Source organism: Rhipicephalus microplus, chromosome X, assembly GCF_043290135.1.
Source record: "Rhipicephalus microplus isolate Deutch F79 chromosome X, USDA_Rmic, whole genome shotgun sequence".
Taxonomy (NCBI): domain Eukaryota; kingdom Metazoa; phylum Arthropoda; class Arachnida; order Ixodida; family Ixodidae; genus Rhipicephalus; species Rhipicephalus microplus.
This window is the reverse complement of record NC_134710.1, coordinates 305,915,023-305,930,911: the sequence shown is the minus strand read 5'-3', so window position 1 is coordinate 305,930,911 and position 15,889 is coordinate 305,915,023. Positions and strand designations below refer to the sequence as shown.

Genomic DNA, 15,889 nt, shown 5'->3' with positions numbered 1-15,889 from the left:
CATATCGGTCTCAGCTTCCTTCACCTTCTTCTTAACCGATAATTCTTTTTGGTTCGGCCCCCTGCTGTTTTCTAAGTATTTACCAGTCAATTTTCTGGTTCGCTTCCTCCATTTTGTATCGACATTCTTCATGTACAAGTAGCTGAATACCTTCCTAGCACAACCTCCTCCCCCATTTCTCTCAAGCGCTTCTCAAATTTTATCTTGCTGTTAGCTTCCCTGCCCTCAAGTGATGTCCATCCCATAACACCTTGTACTCCCTGATTTGGTGTATTCCCGTGAGCTCACAAAGCAAGCCTACCTTTTCAACGTTGTTAATTTCTAATCTTGCTTGAACTTCTGATCTCATGCACAAGACCGCATTACCGAGCGTCAGACCCGGAACCATGACACCTTTCCATATTCCTATCACAACATCATACCTACTGTATTTTCACAGTGCCTTATTTTTCATTACTGCTGCACCTGAACATACAATGTACCCTGAACATACAGCGCCACCTCTCGGAGGGAGGGTGAAACGCACGCAAATCATCGGCGCGTGCGCAGTACGGCGAGGCGCCGCTGTTCACACACCTCTCCTTATTCCTCCACCGTGGCAATCTCAGAGCGCCCAGAGCAGCTGAGATGGATGGATGGATGGATGGATGGACGGACGGACGGACGGACGGACGGACGGACGGATGGACGGATGGACGGATGGATGGATGGATGGATGGATGGATGGATATGGCTGTACCCTTTAGATCGGGCGGTGGCTAGCGCCACCAAGCCGTAATACTTAATGAACCAGAAACTAGATTTATATGTTTTCCTTTAAATAGTGAGGTTAATGATTCGTACTTTGCAGTGAAGGGTTTTATTTTCGCTCGTGCCTTGACTTTAGTCACCAATCAGATAACCTCCTTCTAGTTAATTCTACCCGCCTAAAGTCTATTTTGCCCTCCCTGTCCCCAAGCCCCAGTGCTTTGAAAAACTCTGCGCCATCATCCTGAACTATTGGGAGAAGCCCTTTACAAAACATTATCAAGTGTTCGGCAGTTTCTTCTTCCTCTCCACACGCACTGCATACTGTGTCTACCCCTTCGTATTTGGCCCGATATGTCTTGGATCGCAGTACTCCCGTCCTGGCCTCAAACAGTAGAGAACTACCCCGAGTATTATCATAGATCCTTTCCTTGGCAATTTCCTGCTTAAAAGTTCGATAGATCTCTAGTGCGGACTTCTTAATCATGCCAATTTCCACATATCGGTCTCAGCTTCCTTCACCTTCTTCTTAACCGATAATTCTTTTTGGTTCGGCCCCCTGCTGTTTTCTAAGTATTTACCAGTAAATTTTCTGGTTCGCTTCCTCCATTTTGTATCGACATTCTTCATGTACAAGTAGCTGAATACCTTCCTAGCACAACGCTCCTCCCCCATTTTTCTCAATCGCTTCTCAAATTTTATCTTGCTGCTAGCTTCCCTGCCCTCAAATGATGTCCATCCCATATCACCTTGTACTCCCTGATTTGGTGTATTCCCGTGAGCTCCTAAGGCAAGCCTACCTATTCCACGTTGCTTAATTTCTAATCTTGTTTGAACTTCTGATCTCATGCGCAAGACTGCATTGCCGAAGGTCAGACCAGGAACCATGACCCCTTCCCATATTCCTCTCACAACATCATACCTATTGTAATTCCACAGTGCCACAGTGAGAGAAGTGCGCCTATAGCGCCACCGTGCTGGCAGCGCGAGAAGCTGCCGGGTAAACAGTGCTGCGCCTGCGCCGCGTCAACAAATGGTGCTGATCAGTTCGGTGGATATCTCTGACATGTTTGACCTTTCTTATATTCCTTATTTCGCTCTCTCTGACATGTCTGGATATAGCGAAAACCTTCTGAGCTCAGCACATAAATCTCGCGATTGTACTCGTCCGAGCTGCTATCTTCAAGGCAAATCACGGGGCTGTTTTCAAGCTGCTGTAACGGCAGCATTGACATTCCCACTGCCTTGGCGAGCCGCCTCGTTAATCGAGATGGTGGTGCAAGGTGCTTTTCTGGCGAGTGCTAGGTGCTTTTTCTGGCGGCCGCGCGTGGCCTAGGCACCGAAATGCGCGAACATCCCTAATCGCCAGTGCTGCGAAGTCTAGAAATATTTCTCTAACACCAGAACACAGGGAGCTCATTGCTTGCTGCCATATTGAAAAGCGTGTGGTGCCATCTGTTGCAAGCGTGGCGAAGCAACACCCTCAACTGCCACGTGAGCAGATGCTCTACAAATCAAACGCGAAACTTCAGGACCCGAGTGAGGCTGTAATCATGTTTAGCGCCGTTGCTGTGCTGGAGCTGATTTCGTGTAAAACGTCGAGGAGACCTTTCTCGACAGTCCGGAATGTCTGCACGCGTCCATAGCAGACTGCGGAAGCAACTTCATCAGGTACATATTGGAAACTTTCACAGATGGTGGCGTCGCCATGCGGCATCCGGCGTAACTGTCGTTTGGGGGATGTCCACGCAGCCAGCCCATGCCATCGTTCAGTCGGCCTCACTTTAGCGGTTCACTGGTGCTTTATATTTTGTCGCTGGCAATTTCTACTATGGTTTTTCTGAATTCGGTAGTGAACTACCGAAGTCGGACAGGTACGGCGAGTCGTAGTAGCAATAATTTACTCTTTATTGTTTGTTGACTGATCTAGAAGAATCGCGAAATGTGTTGGATGCCGCTGGGCAGACGCCGTGCACTCAAAGGCGAGGTTTCCTGCTTTGCACGAGCATGGCCGCTCGATCTTCCACGGCCGTGGCACGAGCAGCGTTCACAAAGCTGTACGGTCATTACTTCACACTGCAGCCGACGACGTCCCTGGCGTTCAACACTACTTTTGCCTCAATATACGTCGCACACGCGTTTCTCAACACGCAGTGTGGGATATAATACATGCTACAGTCAACGACTTTCTCAGCAAAGCCTTGACAACAGGGTGGCTGCAGCCGAAAGTATTACGCAGCTGGAATGGACGGACACACCGGAGGCAGCGGCCGGGAGACTCGCTCGCTGGATTCCGTGCCGACCAGTTGTGCCCTCGCGATCTCCGACGACAGTGCAGCTCTGGCCGACTGGGTTGGTCGTACGCCACCTCCTACCATCGGTACCCTACGACGACGACAGCCCAGCTCTGGCCGACTGGATTAGCCCTACGCCATCTCCTGTCGCCGACAACAGCTCTTGCCAGTGGTGCCCCGTCCTCGGACTCCTGCAACCGTGTCCATATTTCCTATCTTCTCCTCACTTCCGTTGATCCCTGTCCCTGCGCCTCGCTCTCTCCTTTCTCTCTACCTTTTAATTATATTGTTACGACCTCAGTAGGCGTCTGGGGGTTTATTGATACACGGTTCGAGGGACGAGCCGTATCGGCGCAGGCAGATGATGATGATCTTCTTCTTCCACACCCCTTGCTTCTTTTTCCTTCTTCGTCCGGCACATACGTGGCGTAACATTTCCCCCCTCGCAGACAAAGCGCGCCGCGCGTTTCATGCAGTGTCGCGTTGACTGAAAGGCTTCAGGCGAGCGACATGCGTGACCTCTGTCTTTCTGGAACGTCTCCCGCTAGCTGTAAGACGTGCGATGCGGTAGTCGACTGCGCTCAGGCGGTCAAGGATAACAAAAGGTCCGATGTAGTGCGCGAGCAGTTTTTGGCACAAGCCACGTTTGCGTAAAGGCTTCCACACCAACACGAGATCTCCCGGAATATATGTGGCCTGCCGGTGCTTGCTGTCATAACGAACTTTCGATCTGTCTTGCGAGGCTATTGTACGTAAACGAGCAAGACGACGAGCTTCTTCGGCGAGACAAAGAGTTTCTGCTAGGGAGATTTCTGATTGGTCCCGATCAGAGAAGGAAAATATTGTATCCAGAGTATAACGGGGGGGTCGAACATAGAGGAGGAAGAACGGGCTGTAGCCGGTGGTCTCATGTTGGGAAGTATTAAACGCGTATGTGACGAACGGCAAGACATCGTCCCAGTTCTTGTGGTTCGAAGCAACGTACATAGAAAGCATATTCACCAGTGTTCGAATTGTTCGCTCGACGAGACCATTCGTCTGCGGGTGATAAGGCGTCGAGTGTCTGAGCTCTGAGCCACACATACGGAGAAGTTGTTCGACAACGTCTGCCGTGAATTGACGTCCACGGTCACTTATGATGACGCGAGGGGGCCCATGACGCAGTATGATAGAATGGAGAAGGAAGGACGACACTTGACCAGCAGTCGCGGATGGCAGGGCAGCAGTCTCGCAGTACCGAGTAAGATGGTCAGCACATACCACAATCCATCTGTTGCCTTTCGATGAACGCGGAAAAGGGCCCACCAGGTCAATGCCAATTTGTTCGAACGGAGAACTGGGAGGCGTCACAGGTTGTAGATGTCCGGCCGGAGCTGCTGAGAGAGATTTGTGCGCCTGGCATTGCGCACAACTGGCCACGTACAACTCAACTGACTGGCGCATACGTGGCCAGTAGAAGCGTTCCTGGGTACGATGAAGAGTGCGCGTCGTTCCGAGGTGACCTGAAGTGGCGTCATCATGCATGGCGTACAAAACAGATGACCGTAGTGCCTCTGGAACCACCAGCAGGAAGCGGGAACCGGTGCCGGAGATGGATTTCTTGTACAGTAGACCATCACGGACGCAAAAGCGGCTTTCCGGAGTGGATGCTTGTGCGATCACGAATAACGGATTCAAACTCACGTCCTTCCGCTGCTCAGTTTCAAAGGTGGCCTTATCCGGGAACGCTGGTGCTACGGACGCAATCAGATGATCGAAATCGTCAGCGTCGCAAACTGTAGCATCAACTGGCATCCTTGAAAGGCAGTCTGCGTCCGCGTGTTTCCTGCCGCTCTTGTACGATACCGTGAAGTTGTACTCTTGCAGCCGGAGGGCCCAGCGTGCTAGACGGCCTGACGGATCCCGAAGGTTGATAAGCCAGCACAAAGAATGATGATCCGTAACTACTTGGAAAGGACGGCCGTATAGGTATGAGCGGAATCGCTGCACAGCGAAGACGAGTGCAAGGCATTCTTGTTCGGTCACAGTGTAATTGCGTTCCGGCTTACTTAAAGTACGACTGGCATATGCGATTACGTGTTCCACTTGATTACATCGCTGTATGAGGACTGCACCTATGCCAATGCCGCTTGCGTCGGTGTGAACTTCAGTCGCCGCAGAAGGATCGAAGTGCCGCAGGATAGGCTGCGACGTGAGCAAGAACTTCAGTTGGTTGAAAGAAGTTTCACAATCAGGAGTCCATTCAAAACTAGCACCTTGGCGGAGAAGACAGGTCAGTGGAAAGGCAACTTCTGCAAAGGCGGGAATAAATCGGCGAAAGTAAGAGCAGAGGCCCAAGAAGCTCCGAAGCTCCTTCACTGAGCCAGGTGGTTTAAAAGCTCTAACAGCCGCCGTCTTATTCGGGTCGGGCCTGATGCCATCCTTGTTGACGAGATGTCCCAGCACCAGTGTTTGTCGAGCTCCGAAATGACACTTCTTTGCATTAAGAACCAAGCCAGCATTTCGAATACATTTCAAAACCAGCTCTACCCTTTCGTTATGTTCACTGAATGTACGCCCGAAGATAACAACGTCGTCAAGATAACACATACAGATGTTCCACTTCAGGCCGCGCAGAATGGTGTCCATGAATCTTTCAAATGTAGCGGGCGCGTTACATAGACCAAAAGGCATCACGTTAAATTCATATAGTCCATCCGGAGTAACGAAAGCCGTCTTTTCTTTGTCCATTGAATGCACAGGTATTTGCCAATAGCCTGAGCGTAAGTCTATGGACGAAAAGTAGGATGCTGAATGGAGGCAGTCTAGAGCGTCATCAATGCGTGGGAGAGGGTAGACATCTCTCTTTGTGACGGAGTTTAGACGGCGATAGTCCACACAGAATCTCCAGGTACCATCCTTCTTTTTGACTAGAATCACGGGAGCCGCCCAAGGACTCGATGATTCTCGAATGACACCCTTCTGCAGCATATCACGCACTTGTTCATCAATTATCTTGCGCTCAGACGGCGACACTCGGTAGGGTTTCTGGCGGATGGGCTGTGCTGTTCCCGTGTTTATCCTGTGGAGAATCCGAGACGCGGGAATCGAGGGCGCATGGTCATGGGAAAAATCGAAAATCGCCACGTATTTCGACAAAACGTCCAGAAGCATGCGGCGTTTGTCAGTAGTAAGTGACTTGTCGATCATAGGTAAAAGTTTTGAATCGGCCGTAGAAGTATTGGCTGAGGCCCCACCTGGAGCATCACTGAGGGCAGCCACTGCCATCGGTGAGTATGTTTTGAACTTGGCAAGCTTCAGTCCTCCTGGTAGAACCACCGACTCAGCTGAACAGTTTACCGCCCATAGTCCTGTGCGTCCTTGAACGAGTGACACTATGCAATGCGGCACCAATGTGTTCTTCTTAATGCAACTGAGATGAAAGGGCTCCACTAATGCGTCGAACGCACTGTCACTGTTTTCAATGCGTGAAGAGTATACAGGAACACAGACTGCAGAGAATGCCGGCACAATGCTATCTTCACTGACCCGGAGCGCACCGTGCTCCCTGTCTGAATTCTCTAATAGTTCTCCAGGGGCAGCATCACATATGTACACCTCTCCATTTCTACAATCAACAGTGGCGCCACACATTCGAAGGAAGTCAATCCCCAGGATTATGTCGTGTGTGCTCCTTGGAAGAATCGTAAACTCTGTGACAAACACTTGATCACCCAAGCACACTTCTGCGGTACAGACACCAATGGGACACAGCGAGTTACCACCAACGCCACAGAATGTTGTTGCCTTCTCCCACAAAAACATCACCTTTTGTCCTAAACGGTGTTTAAAAGCAGCACTCATAATCGAAACTGTAGCACCAGTATCCACCAAAGCCATCGTACACACACCATCAACAAAAACTTCTACCTTGTTCTTGAACATCAACACAGACGGGGGTATTTCGTTTTGCAGCAAGTCACCAGCGACCTCACCCCCATCGGCCGCACTGTTTAGTTTTCCTGATGTGGTGACGATGGGCGGCGCCGTGGCGATGGAGACCGGTGGGATCGAGGCGCAGGAGGTGGCGTCACACTTCGATCAGAGGCAGGGGAGTTGTTGCGCCAGTGTCCGTGCCAGAAGCTGCTGCCGGGTCTTGAGTCGGTGGGCCAGTGTCCTTGAAAAGGTGGGACAGCAGGTTTATCGGTCAAGCTTGTCCACTGATCATAGCGTGGTATGCGCGAACGATCGCAATACCTCGATATGTGACCAGTCAGACCACAGTTGTAGCACACAGGCGCAGGACGAGGTCGTCGCCGTTCTTCGAAGTGTTCACGTCTGCGAGCGTTCGCGTAAGCCCGAGATTCAATGAAATCAGTTGTCGGTGGGTGGTATGGGCGTACGGAACGGAAACGTTGAGGGTACTGTGATCGCTCGTAAAAAAACCGGACTTGACTGCTGAATACGCCGAGGCCCTGCAACCTCCGTTGCGTTGACGGATGGATGTTCATAAACTGTAAGCTGTGGGGCAGTGGTGTCCTGCGGAAAATAGGATGGAGACGTGGCAGCTGCCCGTTCACGTGTCATTTCGCCATGTCTGAGTAACTCTTCCCGAACAATTTGGCGGATGGTTGCCGAAAGGTCACCAGTTGAGGCCGCTTCTATGCTGGCTACTGAGGTGACATTTGCCAGACGACCAAACTTAGGCGCTATTCTGCGCTGCTTCAGGGTTTCAAACGTGCGGCAGTGCCGTACAACGTCAGACACTGAAGTCAGGCTTTCCCTGCTAATAAGGAAGTTGTAAACATCTTCTGCAATTCCCTTCAGCAAATGCCCCACCTTGTCCTCTTCCGACATGCTGGAATCGACTTCCCTACACAGCCTCAAAATCTCTTCAGTATACACGGTGCAGGTCTCACCGGATAGCTGGGCCCTCTGTGCAAGACTCTGCTCGGCAAGCTTCTTTTTTGCAGCTGAGTTGCCGAAACACTTCTTGATTTCTTCAACAAAGCGTTCCCATGTTGTCAGAATATCTTCATGGTTCTCATACCAAACGAGGGCAACATCAGTGAGGTAGAAAACAACGCGTGACAGTTGGGAGGCAGCATCCCATTTGTTGCAGTTGCTTACTCGCTTGAAATGTTTGAGCCATGAGTCCACGTCGTCATTGGCCCTCCCGGAGAAGGTTCGTGGCTCTCTGTGATACGGCCAAGAACTGCTGGGGACTGGTTCCCGAGCTTCTGTTTCGTCAGGCATGATGGCCAAAGAAGGAGGCAGGCCGGCGAGGCGACGACTCCGGCGAAATCCGAGGGGTAGCGGTCCCGTCGTTGGTTCCTATACCCAGCACCTTCCACCACTCTGTTACGACCTCAGTAGGCGTCTGGGGGTTTATTGATACACGGTTCGAGGGACGAGCCGTATCGGCGCAGGCAGATGATGATGATCTTCTTCTTCCACACCCCTTGCTTCTTTTTCCTTCTTCGTCCGGCACATACGTGGCGTAACAATATCCTTCTTTTCCCTTCTCTTCCCCCATCCCTCGTGAGTTACTGTTGAGGTGTCCTCCCCCTGAGAGACAGTTACGGGGCTCACTTTTCTCTTTTCATTTAAATCACCCCCCCCCCCTCCAAGCGGCCGTCGCGCCGGCTGCATGGTCCCCCAAACGACAGCCAGGTTGGGCTTGCACTAGCGGCCTCTTTTGGCGGTGAAAGTTGCGAATTATCCGACTGAAAGAAACGCGAACAGCGTTAACTGCGGCGTGCCTTGACTTTGACAAGGCAGAATTTCTGCTGTAAGCCGGCGTCAACGCAGCGCTAGTATCTGGCTGTGTATCAATTGCCAGTCCTGCCAGGCACTCGGAACACACACGCGGTGCAAAAGTGCCAGCCAGAACAAGATTTTGAAAGGCTGCGGTGACGCCGGCCGAAAGCACATGTATATATTCACCTAGTGACTGTCAAGGTATGATGCAGTTTGACCGAGTCCAAAGCCATGCTTCCCGCGCCGTTCACATCTCTTTTCATCGCAATAGTAGGCCGTTGTAGTTGTACTAAACATGCACGGCGCGTGCATCCACGCGTGAGTCGTAATACGTATGTCCTATTATATACATGCGGCCTGCGGAAGAGTACGGCAATAGTTTTGTGCCGCATACTACAGGCATACTGCACGCAAATCGCTGCTGCAAAGTGGAACAGCTGGAGTCGCTCTTGAAGAAACGCAATAAGTATACTTACTCATACACTTCACTGGGCTCGTAGTTTTTCCTACTGATTGTGATTATATCCTATAGGATGGCCGAGCTCAGCGTTTTTTGTTAAGGATGGAAAGAAATCTGTTCAATCGCAAAACACCGCACCGGCACGATTCCCGCGATGCGCTGTGAACTTCAGTGGCTTTGCTCAGCAATCTCTTCTCTTGCCCCGCCGCGGTGGTCTAGTGGCTAAGGTACTCGGCTGCTGACCCGCAGGTCGCGGGTTCGAATCCCGGCTGCGGCGGCTGCATTTCCGATGGAGGCGGAAACGTTGTAGGCCCATGTGCTCAGATTTGGGTGCACGTTAAAGAACCCCAGGTGGTCAAAATTTCCGGAGCCCTCCACTACGGCGTCTCTCATAATCATATGTGGTTTTGGGATGGTAAACCCCACATATCAATCAATCAATCAAGCAATCTCTTCTTGCGATGGTTGTTGTCGCATCAGGGGACAGCGCAGTGGTACCCGGGTGACATTTGATAAGCAGGCGCACCGTGAACAAGCGCTTTTTCGCATTTTAAACTCCCAGAGCCACTGCATGCCATTGCTAGCGTGGCGCGCCTTGGCAGTTGCAAACAAATACGACGTCTCTGGGAGCGAGGGTATACCGCCGAAGGCGCCTGGGTTCGAGATAGGCGTGCTCTCGTCTATAGTTGCACGTTCACTGCTAAAATTCAGAAGAAAATAAAAGGGGGGGGGGGGTTGTAGAGGGAGGTTACATAAGTAAGAGACGGAGATCGATATAGAGTGGCGAAAAATTTCAGTGCTAGCAAAGGGGGGGGGGGGGGTTAGGCTGACTGCTATAGAACGTATTCTTTCGTTTGTACTGCGTGTGTAATGCCTGAAAATTGATTCTAGTATGCTCATTGCGAGGCATGCACTAGCACAAGACCACTACCACAAAAAAAGACCCTGCCAGCCTTGGCCTGTGGCTTCGTCCATGCACGAAGTGTAGCTAAGGCCTTCATACAGGAAACAGAATTTTTACTTTTTATTTAACTTGTGTCGTAGGGCATAGTGGCACCAATAATGAAAATAGTAGCCAAGGGGGGAGGGGGGGTTCAGTCTTCCTGAATTTTTTCAACTGTTTCCATACAAAAAGTATGGTGAACCACTCCCACCACCCCACCCCGAAGAAAATTCTAGCTACTCTCCAGCTGCTTGAAGGCAACAAGCGTCTTTGATCTACCCGCTTGAGCTAGTTGTTCATTTCTTATTTTTCTTTCTCTTGTTCCTATCTATCATTCTCCCTTCCCCAAGAGTGTGGGTAGCCAACCTATTTAGGCTTGGTGGACCTCCGTGCCTCTACCCTTCGTTTCCATCTCTCTTCACCGTATTTACAACTCGAAATTGTCATCTCAAGTTATCATTTGAGAAGTTTGTTTCTTGTCGTTTTTAGTTCCACATTTTTCTGGAGAATGTAGACTTCCTCTTTGGCAGGGAAACATACCTGCGGGATATGGCCGCGAAATCTGACAGGCAGTCTTCTTCTTCTACTAACATCTACATCAACACCTACAAAGACAACGCTTTGAATTCTAAAGTCGTTCGGCTTGTTACACCATTGTTACATCAGTCCACTCAGTTTTGGAGGGTTCAATTGAAGTATACACCAGAGAGGCAGGGGGCCGGGATCCTGACTGTTTTTGTTTTTACTCGCACAAGAACTCCATCTTAGCATAAGTACTGTTAATGTCAGAGTATCTGATCCTCAATGACATGCTTTGGCCGCAAATAACACAAACACAAGTAAAGGAACACACAAGCACAAGCGGCACTTCCAACTAAAGTAGACCGGTTGCAAACCCAGTCTAAAGTAACAACATACAGACATGCGCAGTCTTCACACAGACTTACGATATCCAGGCATCAAACAATTTCTTCTCCAATACGTACAACGTCACCGATGGTTCGCTGATACACATTTCACCTTTCTTTTTGAAGTAATAGGTGTCCATCAACTCACGCGGAGTTTTATACCTATTTCTGTATAGAATCTTAAACTCATTAACACGTGGTACGCACCCGCAGGCTTTACAATGCATAGGCAAATGCGCCAAGCCATCCTTGATTAGATATATTTCATGCTCCCTAACCTGTTCATTAATACAGCGCCCGGTAGTACTGATGTTCGAGTTGACACAAGAAAAGGGAATCTCATAAACAATGCCTTTGGAACATTTCCCGAACATCATGGCATGTTTCTTGCCGCATCCCTGACTGCTCGCCTCCACCCCCCGAGCAGTTCTCGGGCACAGGTGAGCCAGTTTTACAGGCGCGGAAAAGGCGACAGGTACCCCATACCGGTCTGCTACCTTTTTCAGGTTGTGGGAGACCCTGAACATAAGGAATCACTGCAGGTCTTTCAGTTTCAGTTCCTTGTTCCCCGTGTCAGCTCTAGTACTTTCACTCCTCGCTTTCTGCAAAAGCGCTTCGGAGACAGCTTTCAACAACGAGTCAGGGAAATTCGCAGCTTCAAGTCGCTGGATCTGGTTTTCGAAAGATGCCTGCATCATATGCGTACACGATTTTTCGAGAGTAGATTCGAGGCAGAGCATAGCTATACCACGCTTGACTATTTTTGATTGGCAAGATTCATACGGCATTACCCCTTTATTGGCGCGAGGAAAATATTGCCAGCACGTTTGTCCGCTATGGAAAGTTAAACGGAGATCTAAAAATTGCAGGGTGTTACCTTGCGGTAGTTCTTGTTTAAAAACAAGTCCTTTTCCGTGAATCATGGAACTATTTAAAATATCATCGCAATGCGTCAAGGAGCCTTGTCTGTAAAAAGAATTAAAAAGTCATCCATATACCTAAAGAACTGCTCGGGAGGTGGAGGCGAGCAGTCAGGGATCCGGCAAAAAAATATGGCATGATGTTCGGGAAATGTTCCAAAGGCGTTGTGTATGAGATTCCCTTTTCTTGTGTCAACTCGTACATTGGTACTACCGGGCGCTGTATTAAAGAACAGGTTAGGGAGCATGAAATAAATCTAATCAAGGATGGTTTGGCGCATTTGCCTATGCATTGTAAAGCCTGCGGGTGTGTACCACGTGTTAATGAGTTTAAGATTGATTGATTGATTGATTGATTGATTGATATGTGGGGTTTAACGTCCCAAAACCACTATATGATTATGAGAGACGCCGTAGTGGAGGGCTCCGGAAATTTAGACCACCTGGGGTTCTTTAACGTGCACCCAAATCTGAGCACACGGGCCTACAACATTTCCGCCTCCATCGGAAATGCAGCCGCCGCAGCCGGGATTCGAACCCGCGCCCTGCGGGTCAGCAGCCGAGTACCTTAGCCGCACTAGACCACCGCGGCGGGGCAATGAGTTTAAGATTCTATGCAGAAATAGGTATAAAACTCCGCGTGAATTGATGGACGCCTATTACTTCAAAAAGAAACGTGAATTGTGTATCAGCGAACCGTCGGTGACGTTGTACGTATTGGAGAAGAGATTGTTTGATGCCTGGATATCGTAAGTCTGTGTGAAGACTGCGCATGTCTGTATGTTGTTACTTTAGTCTGGGTTCGCAACCAGTCTACTTTAGTTGGAAGTGGCGCTTGTGCTTGTGTGTCCCTTTACTTGTGTTTGTGTTATTTGCGGCCAAAGCATGTCAATAAGCAAGTACCAAATAGGCCAACAGTCAGTACTGTTACAATATCTGATCTTCGTTTGTTCTGATTGGTGATAGGTGGACGACAAACCATGAAGAGTGGGGAAGGGGGGTGATTGCCCTCCACCCCACTGGATCTGCAACTGCTAACCCCTTGGATACCTCTGAGGTTTGGCCAGTGATAGCCGTGGCAACGTCTACAGGCAGCTTGTCAAAGGGGGCGTATACGAGAAGCGCTAAAGAGAAATGGGGGTGGCTGAGAGAGTCTTAGGGAAGGGCGAAGGGCAATCATTTGCAACTTATTGTTTCAAAAGATTGCCTGGGACCGATATTGCAGTTTTAACCCGCCGCCTTATTTACTTGAACATAAAAATAGAGCTTGTTTGTTAAACTCAACCGTTACAGTTAACTAAAAACGAAAAGTACGTATTATACTGTTTAGCGAGTATTTACATGCTGTCATATATTGTTGCATATATTGAGACGCCTTAATTAACTCTGCCAGTGTTCGAGTTATGATAAATACTATATACGTTGTTCTGCTGTCGAGATATCCAATCTGCCTTGAAACGTGTCACGATATGTTAAAAGTAGTTTGCTTCTCTTTATTACCCAACGCAGTACCTGAACGACTGTGGCATTGCGCTAAGGCCGCGGTCGCAGTTTCGATTACTGGTCGCGGCGGCCGCATTTCGAAGGGTGGTGAACTGCAAAAGCCCTTGTGTATTTTGAGTGAGGCAGGCTTTACCACCAGAGACCGACGGGGTGAACATTTATTATTTCCTTACCCGCGGCGCCAAGAGGCGTTCAATGGGGGAGGGTATGTGAAAAGTGAAATATTAAAGGAGATTCATTGTCAGCAAAAGAACTAACCAAGAAATGACGCCAGTTAATCACAATTAGCTACACATGCATATTACAATGTAAAAAATTGAAATATACATTTTCACAATCCAGAACTGCGCATCCCTGCGCTGCATAGTCACCCAATTTATTGCAGCACTTGGCCTCCAAGTGCCTTAGTTGCACTTGCGGAGGCTTGCCTACTGTGCGCGTTTATTTCAAGGGATCCATGTCCACATTTTCCACGTCATAGTGCAAGCAAACTACCCTTTATTACGCTGTCGGCACTAAGTGACTAGTCGCCATTACTTGAACAAACTGCATTGCAGAAAAGCTAGCTTTACAATTATGAATAGGGTTTATTATACATTAAGCCGATGAAACAGAAATTGGAGGTTGAGGAACATCAGCTCTTTATTATACATTAAGCCGATGAAGCAGAAATTCGAGGTTGAATAACATCAGCGCTTATAAAGATCCGGTCAGAAGACTCATCAAAGCATCAATTTTGGCAAGTTCAACCGAAACTTATAATCGAGAACTTAGATGCGTTGGACTGATTCTTTGCCCCGCCGCAGTGGTCTAGTGGCTAAGGTACTCGGCTGCTGACCCGCAGGTCGCGGGGTCGAATCCCGGCTGCGGCGGCTGCATTTCCGATGGAGGCGGAAATGTTGTAGGCCCGTGTGCTCAGATTTGGGTGCACGTTAAAGAACCCCAGTTGGTCTAAATTTCCGGAACCCTCCACTACGACGTCTCTCATAATCATATAGTGCTTTTGGAACGTTAAACCTCAGATATCAATCAATCAACTGATTCTTTGCGAAAATAACAACGTTCACGCTAGCCCAACGCGATTCGGTGTTTGCAGTACCCGCCACGAGATGGCGGGAGAGTCGCGGCAACCATAAACAACCAGCTGTTGCTTCGATGTGGGCATTTTCTATCGGTTCGCTTTTACCTTCTTCATATCTGTCCGGCACTGAGGGTGGTGTCTCCCTCCGCTTTCCGCAAACTTACGACGGCGCTCGCAGACAGCGTGCACACACGCACGCACAAAGACCACTGGCAGGCATGGACGCACGGACAGACGCGGGCAGGAAACCCTGCCTAAGAAAACTTTGGCCTCCTCGTGGTGGAATGTGAGGAGGGAGAGGCTCAAGCAGACGACGCCGAGTTTGGTACGTCGTCTGCTTAGGCCTAACCTGCAAGGAGGGCGGGCCAGCCGATAGTGGGGTGGCTGCGCGGAGCGACCGCCACGTAACCAAAGAATGACGTAACCAACTAGACCAACCGCACGCGCGAGCTGCCACACGTTGCGCGCACGCAGTAGGAAGTGCAGCCAGCAGCGTGCTCCCCTACGAGCGACTCCCCCCACTGGCAGAGCGCGGCGCCTTCGGAGTCACCTTGGAAAGGTTACGTCAGCACCGTAGCCTTGTGACGTCCAATGACGACAACGGGCTTCCCCCGGCGCCAGAGCGGCGTTCCCCGAGAGAGAGAGAGTCTCTCCCCACCCGAGGAGGTGCACCACGCGCGTCGTCGCGCGCAGTCGAAGGCGTGCGTGCGGCCTGGCTGTGTGCTCCGCGTGGCCTCCTGGCTCGCCGCCTAGCGCGACTGCTGTGCGCTTGTCTTCGTAGACGGCGGTCGCCTCTTTTCGACCTGAGGTTTTTGTGCTAACGCTCCGTTTCTGGCTTCTGGGACCGAGTCGAGAAGCCATGCACGAGGATCACTCCGTGGTTTACGTTCACCTACGACCCTGAAGTGACGTTTCGGCGACGACTCGCACTGCATCGCTGCCGGCTCTTGTGATCGGGCGCCGTTCCCACGTCGTCTTCGTTCCGCTGCGTGGCACGTGCTGGTTTCGCGTTGTGTTACGGACATCTCGTCATGCAGCTAACAACCGTGGAACTCAACGAAGAGCGAACATGGTAAGTCGGCGTTGTGTATGATGTTTTATTTCACGCTGCGCCAACTTGAAGCTATTTCTTCATCTTCATGAAGTCATTGCGAGAACAAAAAGTGTAAAAGAAGAGGAAGCGCTAGGCTTTACAAAAAAGTAGGCTACGTATGCGGGACCCTGATTTCAGTGTAACGCCAACGTGTCCACGTTAAGAAAAATGTCTTCCGTGATTTCAATACGCGACCGTAAT

General features: G+C 50.0%; 1 protein-coding gene across 3 annotated transcripts in view; it reads left to right on the top strand.

The window, feature by feature from the left end:
* Pde11 (Phosphodiesterase 11) overlaps nucleotides 1–15,889 on the top strand; it is a 646,106-nt gene that overhangs the window by 342,738 nt on the left and 287,479 nt on the right. The window contains exon 1 of one of the 3 annotated variants that reach the window (XM_075879469.1): nucleotides 14,306–15,667. The exons of the other annotated variants lie outside the window; for them this stretch is intronic. The gene's annotated coding sequence lies outside the window, so the exon portion shown is untranslated. Of the gene's footprint in view, nucleotides 1–14,305; nucleotides 15,668–15,889 lie in introns of those variants that run through there. 3 annotated transcript variants of the gene reach the window in all.